At 43.2% G+C, this 11,300-nt stretch overlaps 2 pseudogenes; both read left to right on the top strand.

The window, feature by feature from the left end:
* Nucleotides 1-6,233: 6,233 nt before the first annotated feature.
* LOC129014496 (large ribosomal subunit protein eL8-like) lies at nucleotides 6,234-7,118 on the top strand (annotated as a pseudogene).
* Nucleotides 7,119-9,648: 2,530 nt separating this feature from the next.
* Nucleotides 9,649-10,796, top strand: LOC129013858 (heterogeneous nuclear ribonucleoprotein A1-like; annotated as a pseudogene).
* The last annotated feature ends 504 nt before the right edge of the window (nucleotides 10,797-11,300 follow it).

The raw sequence follows: 11,300 nt of genomic DNA, 5'->3' as shown, positions 1-11,300 counted from the left end.
GAAGAGGTTTATTCGGCCAGGAGCATCAGCAGGACTCCTGTCTCAAGAGCCGAGCTCCCCGAGTGAGCAATTCCTGTCCCTTTTAAGAGCTCACAACTCTAAGGGGGTCCGCTTGAGAGGGTCATGATCAATTGAGGAAGCAGGGGGTACGTGACAGGGGCTGCATGCACCAGTGGTCAGAGTGAAACAGAACAGACCAGGAAGTTTTACAATGTCTTTCTATAATCTATAGATAACATCAGTTGCTAGGTCAGGGGTCAAATTTTAGGCTTAGGTCAGGCAGGCCCAGGCCTGGTTTCGGGTCTGGTTCCTAGGTTTTGGGTCTGGTTCCTATGCGCCAGGCTACCTGCCTTTAGTTTTGCTTCTCTTTCCTTTTCTGAGTATAAAACAATATAAAACAATATGAGAGAGTCTGTCTCTCTTCTCTTATAGTGGCAGCTATGAGATCAATTCAGCTTTAACTGGACTCACTCATCTTGCAACTCTGAAAAATTTAAGAAAAAAAACCTTTTTTTCCCACAACTGTAGCGTCAGGCATGGTGGTTCACACCTGTAATCCCAGCACTTTGGGAGGACAAGGCAGGTGGATTGTTTGAGTCCAGAAATTTGAGACCAGCCTGGCCAACATAGCAAAACCCAGTCTCTACTAAAACATACAAAAATTAGCTCTGCATGGTGGTGTGTGCTTGTAATTCCAGCTACTCAGGAGCCTAAGGCACGAGAATTGTTTGAACCTGGGAGGCCGTGCAGTGAGCTGTCAGCTATAGTGGGGCCAAGACTGTGCAACTGCACTCCAGCCTGGGTGACCCCCCCCAAAAAAATTTTTTTTTACTTGGTACTGTCCGTTAGCCTTACACAAAGCTTTATCAATTTACATTTCCAATAAAAAGGTGAAAAGATGCCAAACCTCACTTATAATCAAGAAAATGCAAATTAAAATAACAATAGGACAACATTTTTTTTCCCATTTGGGTTCACAAATGTAAAAAGGTTGATAATGCAACGTATGGAAGGAGATAGAGACATTTGTCCTCACATAAAGGTTCTTCTAACAACGAGAATCTACACATTAGGGAGTGTTCCTGAGAGAGATTAAAAGTGATTATATTATGCTAGATTGTTGTGATAAATAAACAAAGGACAATTCTGTTACAGGATCATTGGTTATTTTATGTGTGCTAATAGCAGCCCTGCTGTTAACATGTATCCATTGAGCATTTTTATCTTGTATCATTATTTTCTTTTCTTTTTTCTTTTGTATTTTCTATTTCTTGTATCATTGTTTTCTAATCACTAATTCATTAATTCACTAAGTAGACACGAATTTCTCTATTTTATCTTCTATTATCTATTTTTTTAATAAAAGAGACAGGGTCTTGGTATGCTGCCCAGGCTGGTCTCAAACTCCCGGGCTCATCCTCCCGCCTCAGCCTTCCAAAGTGCTGGGATTACAGGCATGAGCAACTGCCCCTGGCCGAATGTCTCCATTTTAATAGCTGTAGTTTGGTTTACCATTTACACAGCACTTTCTCATCGATTACTTTCATTTATCTCTGCTTCAGTGACAGTGGGAGGTGCTGTTTTCAGATGAGGAAATTGAATCTCAGAGAAGTTAAATGATTTTCCAAGGTCGCAGTCACTATTAAGTGGAGAGGCTCAGGTCCTCTGACTCCCAGTTCCACTAGCTTCCCACTTTCTCAATTGCTTTTCAAACGAAGCACAGTGGAAGGCCTCCCTGGCTCTTCCATGGAATTCAAGTCAATCCGAAAGGAACCACAAGGGGCAGAATGGTGCAGTGGAGGATACAGCTAGCTGGAAGCCTGAGAACTGTTTTTTTCTTTACTCTGTGCTTCTCCCAGTTGTGTGACCATAGGCAAGTCATTTAGCCTCATGGAGCCTCACTGGCCCGTTTAGAAAAATAGAGATGAAGAGATGACACTTGCTTACTAGTGTTGAAAGCAGAGATGATGCCATGCAGTTCCTTCCAGCTGTGAGGGGGTTTTTTTGTTTGTTTTTTGTTTTTGAGACAGTCTCATTCTGTCGCCCAGGCTAGAGTGTCATGGTGCGATCTCGGCTCCAACCTCTGCCTCCAGGGTTCAAGTGATCCTCCCACCTCAGCCCTCAAGTATCTGGGACTACAGGAGTGGGCCACACTACACTTGGCTAATTTTTATATTTTTAGAAGAGATGGGGTTTCACCATGCTAGCCAGACTGGTCTCGAACTCCTGGGCTCAAGTGATCCACCTGCCTCAGCCTTCCAAAGTGCTAGGATTACAGGAGTGAGCCACCGCGCCTAGCCACCTAGCTGTGAGATTTTGAGCCAAACTTAGACTAGTGCTCCTTCTCTGCTCATATATTTTACAAAATACCACTTTCTGCAATGGATTAATCTCTGCAAATGTGAACTCATAACAGACAAACTCACCATATAATTAATGCTTTCCTTGATTGGGGTCTAAAACTGTTCCCTTACCTTTTTTTTTCTTCTTCTTCTTTTTTTTTTTAAGTATTATCAGGTAAACTTGCTGAAGAATAAGGAAATCCCAAGAGAACAACAGCAAATGGTTTCAGGTAGCTCACTGTATCTGAAAAGGTGTTTTCTGCCTGGATCTCTGTTTGGTGTGGCCACCTACATTGTTTGTTGCCTATTACATATTTTTACAGATTTTATTATTGCAGGTTTGTTTGTTTTTTTTGAGACAGGGTCTCGCTCTGTTGCCCAAGCTGGAGTGCAGTGGCACGACCTCGGCTCACTGCAGCCTCTGCCTCCCGGGTTCAAGCGATTCTCCTGTCTCAGCCTCCTGAATAGCTGGGATTACAGGTGCCCGCCACCATGCTTGGCTAATTTTTGTATTTTTAGTAGAGATGGGGTTTCACCATGTTGGCCAGGCTGGTCTCAAACTCCTGACCTCTGGTGATCTGCCCGCCTCAGCCTCTCAAAACAGTGGGATTACAGGCATGAGCCACTGCACTCGGCTCACAGTTGGTTCTTTATAGTTCCAATTTCCACAAGCCAAAGAGTCTTTGTTTTTTTGTTTTGTTTTGTTTTTAAGACAGAGTCTCCCTCTGTTGCCCAGGCTGGAGTACAGAGGCGCAATCTCAGCTCACTGCAACCTCTGCCTCCTGGGTTCAAGCAATTCTCCTGCCTCAGCCTCCCAAGTAGCTAGGACTATAGGCTCATGCCACCATGCCCGGCTAATTTTTGTATTTTTAGTAAAGACAGGGTTTCACTATATTGGCCAGGCTGATCTCAAACTCCTGACCTCATGATCCGCCTACCTTGGCTTCCCAAAGTGCTGGGATTACAGGCATGAGCCACTGCACCCGGCCAAGCCAAAGATTTTACAAGCTGGAAAGAGACTTAAGAGATCACTTGATCCTTTCCCCTATCTTTGAGCGGGTAAAATATTTTTTCATTTAGCAGAGGAAGCATCCAGTGCCCAGAAAGCCTGAAAGTTATTGAAGGTTTCACAGCCAGCAAGTATCCTCGTGCTGCAGGACTTATTCCATTCTTGCTGCATGACCATTTATTAGTAATCCTGACTCTTCCAGAAAATTGCAATGAAAGCCAAAAAGAGTAAACTACATGATCATTGGTTGTTTTCTTTTTATCACACATCATGAATTCTTCTAGTCCTAACCATATTTTGATGCATTATTTATAAGAGCCATCTGGTCACAGGTTCCTGGAGAAAACTCTGGAATTTTAAAAAGTCTGCTTTATTTTTCCAGGAAACACACTGCATAGCTCCAGTCTATCCTTTACCTGCTCATCAGGGATACAGAAGGCAATTTGGATTCTTTTTTTAAATTGAGATATAACTTACCTACAGTAAAGTGCACAACTTTTTTTTTTTTTTTTTTTAGACAGAGTCTTGCTCTGTCAGCCAGGCTGCAGTGCAGTGACACAGTCTTGGCTCACTGCAACCTCCACCTCCCAGGCTCAAGCAATTCTCCTGCCTCAGCCTCCTGAGTAGCTGGGATTACAGGCGCCTGCCACCACGCCCAGCTAATTTTTGTATTTTTAGTAGCAATTGTGTTTCTCCATGTTGGCCAGGCTGGTCTCAAACTCCTAACTTCATGTAATCTGCCCTCCTCCACCTCCCAAAGTGCTGGGATTATAGGCATGAGCCACTGTGCCTGGCCCTTTTTTTTTTTTTTTTTTTTTTTGAGATGGAGTCTTGCTCTTGTTGCCCAGGTTAGAGTGCATTGGCACAATCTCGGAAGCTCACTGCAACTTCTGCCTCCCAGGTTCAAACAATTCTCATGCCTCAGCCTCCTGAGTAACTGGGATTATAGGCGCCCACCCCCCTGGGTGGTTTTTGTATTTTTAGTAGAGATGGGGTTTCGCCATGTTGGCCAGGCTAGTCTCGACCTCCTGACCTCAGGTGATGCGCCCACCTCAGCCTCCCAAAGTGCTGGGATTACAGGTGTGAGCCACCGAGCCTGGCCAAAGTGCATAACTTCTAAGTGGACAACTCAAAATATTTTTACATGTGTATGTACCATGTAACCACCACTCAGATCAACATATAGATTGTTACTAGCACCTCTGAAGAATCTTTGTGCCCTATACTAGTCAGCACCCTCTAGGGATAACCATTGTTTTGACTTTTATCACCACAATTTAGTTTTGCCTGTTTTTGAACTTCATATTAATAGACTCAGACAGCACATATTATATTGTATTTGTTTTCTTTCACTCAACAGTATGTCTGTGAAATTATTAACCATATTCTAAAGATGCAATTCATCTTCTGGCTCAAGTCCTCAGGGAATCTGTCAAAACCAGGTACATACTATGCTAGCTATACACAGGTATGCATAGTCTAAAAACAGGCAGTTGAGAAAAGAACTTTCTTAAATGACCAAAATAGAGTAACCAACCTATGCTGCTCTTGTTGCTTTCTACTCTTGCTTCAATTTCACTTTCATCTCTGCTTTGAAATGGGATCTGATCCGCCCAAGTATTCTCTTTTCTTCTCCCACTAATGGATAAATAGCTTATGCAATTTCCCTTACTTATTTATATCCAGCATTCCCCATTAATGCTCCACAATCATTGGTCTAAAAGGTATAAATGGCCTCAGGCTATAATTTGATGCAGCCCTCTATCATCAGCAAGAAAAGCATTACTGGGACCAGGCACAGTGGCTCATGCCTGTAATCCCAACACTCTGGGAGGCTCAGGCGGGTGGATCACAAGGAGGTCAGGAGATAGAGGCCATTCTGGCCAATGTGGTGAAACCCCGTCTCTACTAAAATAAGAAGAAAAAATTAGCTGGGCATGTGGCGCATGCCTGTAGTCCCAGCTACTCAGGAGGCTGAGGCAGGGGAATCACTTGAACCCGGGAGCCAGAGGTTGCAGTGAGCTGAGATCCCACCACCACACTCCAGCTGGGGGATAGAGCAAAACTCTGCCTAAAAAAAAAAAAAAAAAGAAAGAAAGAAAGAAAGAAAAGAAAACAAAAGCATTATTGGACCCGGTGCAGTGACTCATGCCTGTAATCCCAGCACTTTGGGAGGCCAAGGCAGGCAGATCACTTGAGGCTAGGAGTTTGAGACCAGCCTGCCAACATGGTGAAACCCTGTCTCTACTAAAAATACAAAAAAGAGCTGGGTGTTGTGGCAGGCGCCTGTAATCTCAGCTACTGGGGAGGCTGAGGCAGGGAATCACTTGAACCCAGGAGGTGGAGGTTGCAGTGAGCCAAGATCGCGCCACTGCACTCCAGCCTGGGCGACAGAGTGAGAGCCTATCAAAAAGAAAGAAAAGAAAAGAAAAGAAAGGAAGGGAAAGAAAAGGAAAGGAAGAGAAAGAAAGAGAAAATAAAAGAAAGATTAAAGAAAAGAAAGAAAGAAAAGAGAAAGAAAAGCATTAAAAGCATTATTATGCTCTATATTCAGATTCAACAGATATTTACTGAACACATATACTCTTTAATGTATTTTGCTAGGTGTTATGGAGAACTACAAAAATATAGCAAGCACGGGCTCTACCCTTATGAACATTCAGTCTAGCAAAGAAGCAGTATAGTATGGATATCTACATAAAAGATCATAATATACGCTATAAAGTATTAAATAATGACACCATTTGAATTAAAAGGAAAAAGATGCTATTCAAATAGCTCAGAGGAAAAGTTAGCTTCTAGTCAGGGTGGTGTCAAGGAAGCTTGGTAGGAGAATATTTATACTACAAGGATTACAAGAAGTAGGATATCGCTCCTCCCGCCGCCCAAGATGCCTAAAGGAAAGAAGGACAAGGGAAAGAAGGTGGCTCCGGCCCCTGCTGTCGTGAAGAAGCAGGAGGCTAAGAAAGTGGTGAATCCCCTGTTTGAGAAAAGGCCTAAGAATTTTGGCATTAGACAGGACATCCAGCCCAAAAGAGACCTCATCCGCTTTGTGAAATGGCCCCGCTATATCAGGTTGCAGCGGCAGAGAGCCATCCTCTATAAGCGGCTGAAAGTGCCTCCTGCGATTAACCAGTTCACCCAGGCCCTGGACCGCCAAACAGCTACTTAGCTGCTTAAGCTGGCCCACAAGTACAGACCAGAGACAAAGCAAGAGAGGAAGCAGAGACTGTTGGCCTGGGCCAAGAAGAAAGCTGCTGGCAAAGGGGACGTCCCCACGAAGAGACCACCTGTCCTTTGAGCAGGAGTTAACACCGTCACCACCTTGGTGGAGAACAAGAAAGCTCAGCTGGTGGTGATTGCACACGACGTGGATCCCATCGAGCTGGTTGTCTTCTTGCCTGCCCTGTGTCGTAAAATGGGGGTCCCTTACTGCATTATCAAGGGGAAGGCAAGACTGGGACGTCTAGTCCACAGGAAGACTTGCACCACTGTCGCCTTCACACAGGTGAACTCTGAAGACAAAGGCGCTTTGGCTAAGCTGGTGGAAGCTATCAGGACCAATTACAACGACAGATATGATGAGATCCGCCGTCACTGGGGCGGCAACGTCCTGGGTCCTAAGTCTGTGGCTCGTATCGCCAAGCTCGAAAAGGCAAAGGCTAAATAACTTGCCACTAAACTGGGTTAAATGTACACTGTTGAGTTTTCTGTACATAAAAATAATTAAAATAATACAAATTTTCCTTCAGAAAAAAAAAAAAGAAGGATATCATGACTAGATAGGTTTAGTCATACAGTGGATGAGGCAAGGGCATTTTAGATAACCATAAGGACAAGGACCCTGAACTGGGAAATTATGCAGCATGTACAAGGAGTGACTGTGCAGTCTGACCAAAGAACAGGGCAAGTAATGAAGAAACTGGGGCCCCACGTGGTTATGGATTACCCAGAGCCATAGCACCAGAGAGTCCTAGAATGGGCATTGAATCCCAGGCATTTTCCTTCTTTAATGTTCCCATAATATGACCAAGTCAACATTTTAGTCACTGCTCTGCTTTATTTACAACAACCCATTATGTATTGTCCATTAAGTAATTGACTCAACAAACATTTATCGAATATCTAGGACACTCTAGGCATAATTGGATGCTATGGTCTCCAAGGCTGATTTGATATGTGTTATAAAATACTTTTTCCCAAGTGGGGAATAGGGCTAATATAACATTGGGCTAAGACAGATTGTCTTTGTCTTTGTTAAAATTTTATAGAGTTATACTTCAGAGCAAATACTATAAACAACAAAGACAATTAAATAAACCACAAAAACAGATCTCTGTATCATGTTTTTCTACATGACATCAATACACTGAGTCTTAGCAATGACTGCCTATGTGTTTTTTCCATAACTATGCTTACTTATGTTTTAGCAAGGGGTAATACAGGAGGATATGAAACCCTCAATCCTTGAGTGAAAGTTTAAAAACATTTCTAGTATTATAGTACAAGACTCACTTCCGTTTAGCTTATCAACCACCAAACGACATTTCCCCTTTGTATTTGTTATGTTTTAGTGTAACTATGGAGACACAGCACTTTCCATGCAAGTGACACACATGATTTTGGTTTAACGTACTCATTTTCTGAGAAGCATTTTAAAATGTGGTCACTATTTTAAAAATCGTGGTCACTATGAGATCTTTGAGCTACTTTGGTATTTCAATGTAAATCCATACATTTGTTAGCAATATTCATGAGGGAAGAGTTAAGTACCACGGATTATGGATTCTTTCCGATTCCATCAAACTATTTCTACTTAAAGCTTTGGTGCCAGAAAAAAAAAAAGGTAATTATGAATTGAACAAATTGGGCTATCAGATATTTTCAAAATCGTAGAGTATATCAAGTTGAGTTTTGAGATCTCTGTTTCCAGGTATATGGCAGGCTAGGAATTCAGACTGCACCTCCCACTGGAAACAATTTAAAAGACTGAATTAAAAAAAAATTCTTAAACCTCTTAGAAGCGTTGAGCATGGGCAAGAAAGAAAGAAATTATTAGGTCAAAGAGAAGTGAAGAAGGAATCTAGACAGGTAAATGGACAACACTGTCCAGGTGTACAACACCAGGAGGCACCATTTGGATTCTATTCACCTAAATGATGCTCTTGAGGTTGTTTGATGCTATGGCCCTGAGATCACTTTGCCCTAAGGGCATTTGCTCAACCTGGTGAACTGCAGCTTTGGCTTCACAGTGGTTCCAGAGACAAGGTAAAGCCGAGGGCTTGGAGAATCCCATAGGAGACCATTCTCCCAATAAAGCTTGGACCCTTTAGGTGGAGATGAAAACCAGCATACCCATTCATCCTCAGGGTACTGCACAAAAAGTTCCTGTGGAACTAAGTAGAACTAAGTACTAAAAAATACTGTCACTGAAAGACTGACTTGTGATGATCTACAGCCAAAACAGGTCCATAAAAGCCTCAAGCTATTACTCTAAGTTGAGTAACAGGTGCATGGAAGAAACAAATACGAATCCTCTCTGGAGGAATGTACCTCAATAACTCACAAATTATTTTCTAAGAAAACTGAGCAGCTTACAGTAACAAACATTAAGCACTCAAAGAAATGCTACTATATAAATGAAAACCAGAAGAAAGAAGAAACCACATACAATAGAATTAAATGGAAAACATCTATAAATATTTGAGAAATTTAAATTATCACACATACAAGGTGAAAAAAACATTTTACTTCCTTTTTTTTTTTTTTTTTTTTGAGACGGAGTTTCGCTCTTGTTGCCCAGGCTGGGTGCAATGGCACGATCTTGGTTCACCACAACCTCCACCTCCCGGGTTCAAATGATTCCCCTGCCTCAGCCTCCCAAGTAGCTGGGATTACAGTCATGCACCACCACGCCTGGCTACTTTTGTATTTTTAGTAGAGATGGGGTTCCTCCATGTTGGTTAGGCTGGTCTCCAACTCCCAACCTCAGGTGATCCACCCTCCTCAGCCTCCCGAAATGCTGGGATTACAGGTGTGAGCCACCGTGCCTGGTCACCATTTTACTTATTTAAGAAAAAAAAAAAAATACAAAGTAGAAAATACCTATTTATTAGGCTCATGAACACCACGGAGGGAGCATTGTTAAAGCCTCTCTTCCCCCTGCCATCATGTCTAAGGCAGAGTTTCCTAAAGAACCAGAACAGCAGAGGAAGCTCTTCACTGGAGGGTTGAGCTTTGAATGAGAGCCTGAGGAGCCATTTTGAGCAATGGGGAACACTCACAGACTGTGTGGTAATGAGAGATCCAAGCACCAAGCGCTCCTGGGGCTTTGGGTTTGTCACATATGCCCCTGTGGAGGCAGTGGATGCAGCCATGAATGCAAGGCCACACAAGGTGGACAGAAGAGCTGTGGAAACAGAGAGCTGTCTCAAGAGGAGATTCTCAAAGACCCGGTGCCCACTTAACTGTGAAAAAGATATTTGTTGGTGGCATTAAAGAAGACACAGGGCCTGGCCACTGGCTCACGCCTATAATCCCAGCACTTTGGGAGGCCGAGGTGGGCGGATCACCTGAGGTCGGGAGTTCAAGACCAGCCTGACCAACACAGAGAAACCCAGTCTCTACTAAAAATACAAAATTAGCCAGGTGTGGTGGCGCATGCCTGTAATCCCAGTTACTCTGGGAGGCTGAAGCAGGAGAATCGCTTGAACCTGGGAGGCGGAGGTTGTGGTGAGCCGAGATTGCACCATTGCACTCCAGCCTGGGTGACAGAGCGAAACTCCGTCTCAAAAAAAAAAAAAAAAAAAAAAAAAGAAGACACTGAAGAACAGCACCTAAGAGATTATTTTGAACAGTATGGAAAAATTGAAGTGATTGAAATCATGACTGACTGAGTCAGTGGCAAGAAAAGGGGCTTTGCCTTTATAACCTGTGACTACCAGACTGTCATTCAGAAATACCATACTGTGAAGTTAGGAAAGCCCTGTTAAAGCAAGAGATGGCTGGTGCTTCAGCCAACCACAGAGGTCAAAGTGGCTCTGGAAACTTTGGTGGTGGTCATGGAGGTAGTTTCGGTGGGAATGACAATTTTGGTCATGGAGGAAACTTAAGTGGTCTTGGTGGCTTTAATGACAGCTGTGGTGGTGGTGGATATGGTGGCAGTGGGGATGGCTATAATGGATTTGGTAATGATGGAAGCAATTTTGGGGGTGGTGGAAGCTACGATAATGTTGGCAATCACAACAATCGTCTTCAAATTTCAGACCCATGAAGGGAAGAAACTTTGGAGGCAGAAGCTCTGGCCCCTATGGTGGTGGAGGCCAATACTTTGCCCAACCACGAAACCAAGGTGGCCATGGCGGTTCCAGTAGCAGCAGTAGCTATGGCAGTGGCAGAAGATTTTAATTAGGAAACAAAGCTTAGCAGGAGAGGAAAGCCAGAGAAGTGACCCAGTGGAGCTACAGGTTACAACAGATTCACCAACTTAGCCAAGCACAGTGGTGGCAGGGCCTAGCTGCTACAAAGAAGACATGTTTTAGACAAACACACATGTGGATGGGCAAAAAACTCGAGGACTGTATTTGTGACTAATTATGTATAACAGCTTATTTTAGTTTCTGTTCTGTGGAAAGTATAAAGCATTCCAACAAAGGGTTTTAATGTAGATTTTTTTTTTTTTGCACCCATGCTGTTCATTGCTAAATGTAATACTCTGATCATGACGCTCAATAAATGTCTTTTTTTTTTTTTAACGTGCTGTGTAAAGTTAGTCTACTCTGAAGCCATCTTGGTAAATTTCCCCAACAGCATGAAGTTAGAACTTCTTCAGGTGATGCCAGGTTCTTTTTTTTTTTTTTTTTGAGACGCAGTTTCCCTCTTGTTGCCTAGACTGGAGTGCAATGACACGATCTCGGCTCACCACAACCTCCGTCTCCCCGGTTCAAGCG

Source organism: Pongo pygmaeus, chromosome 16 (assembly GCF_028885625.2).
Source record: "Pongo pygmaeus isolate AG05252 chromosome 16, NHGRI_mPonPyg2-v2.0_pri, whole genome shotgun sequence".
NCBI lineage: Eukaryota > Metazoa > Chordata > Mammalia > Primates > Hominidae > Pongo > Pongo pygmaeus.
This window is presented reverse-complemented; position numbering and strand designations above follow the sequence as displayed.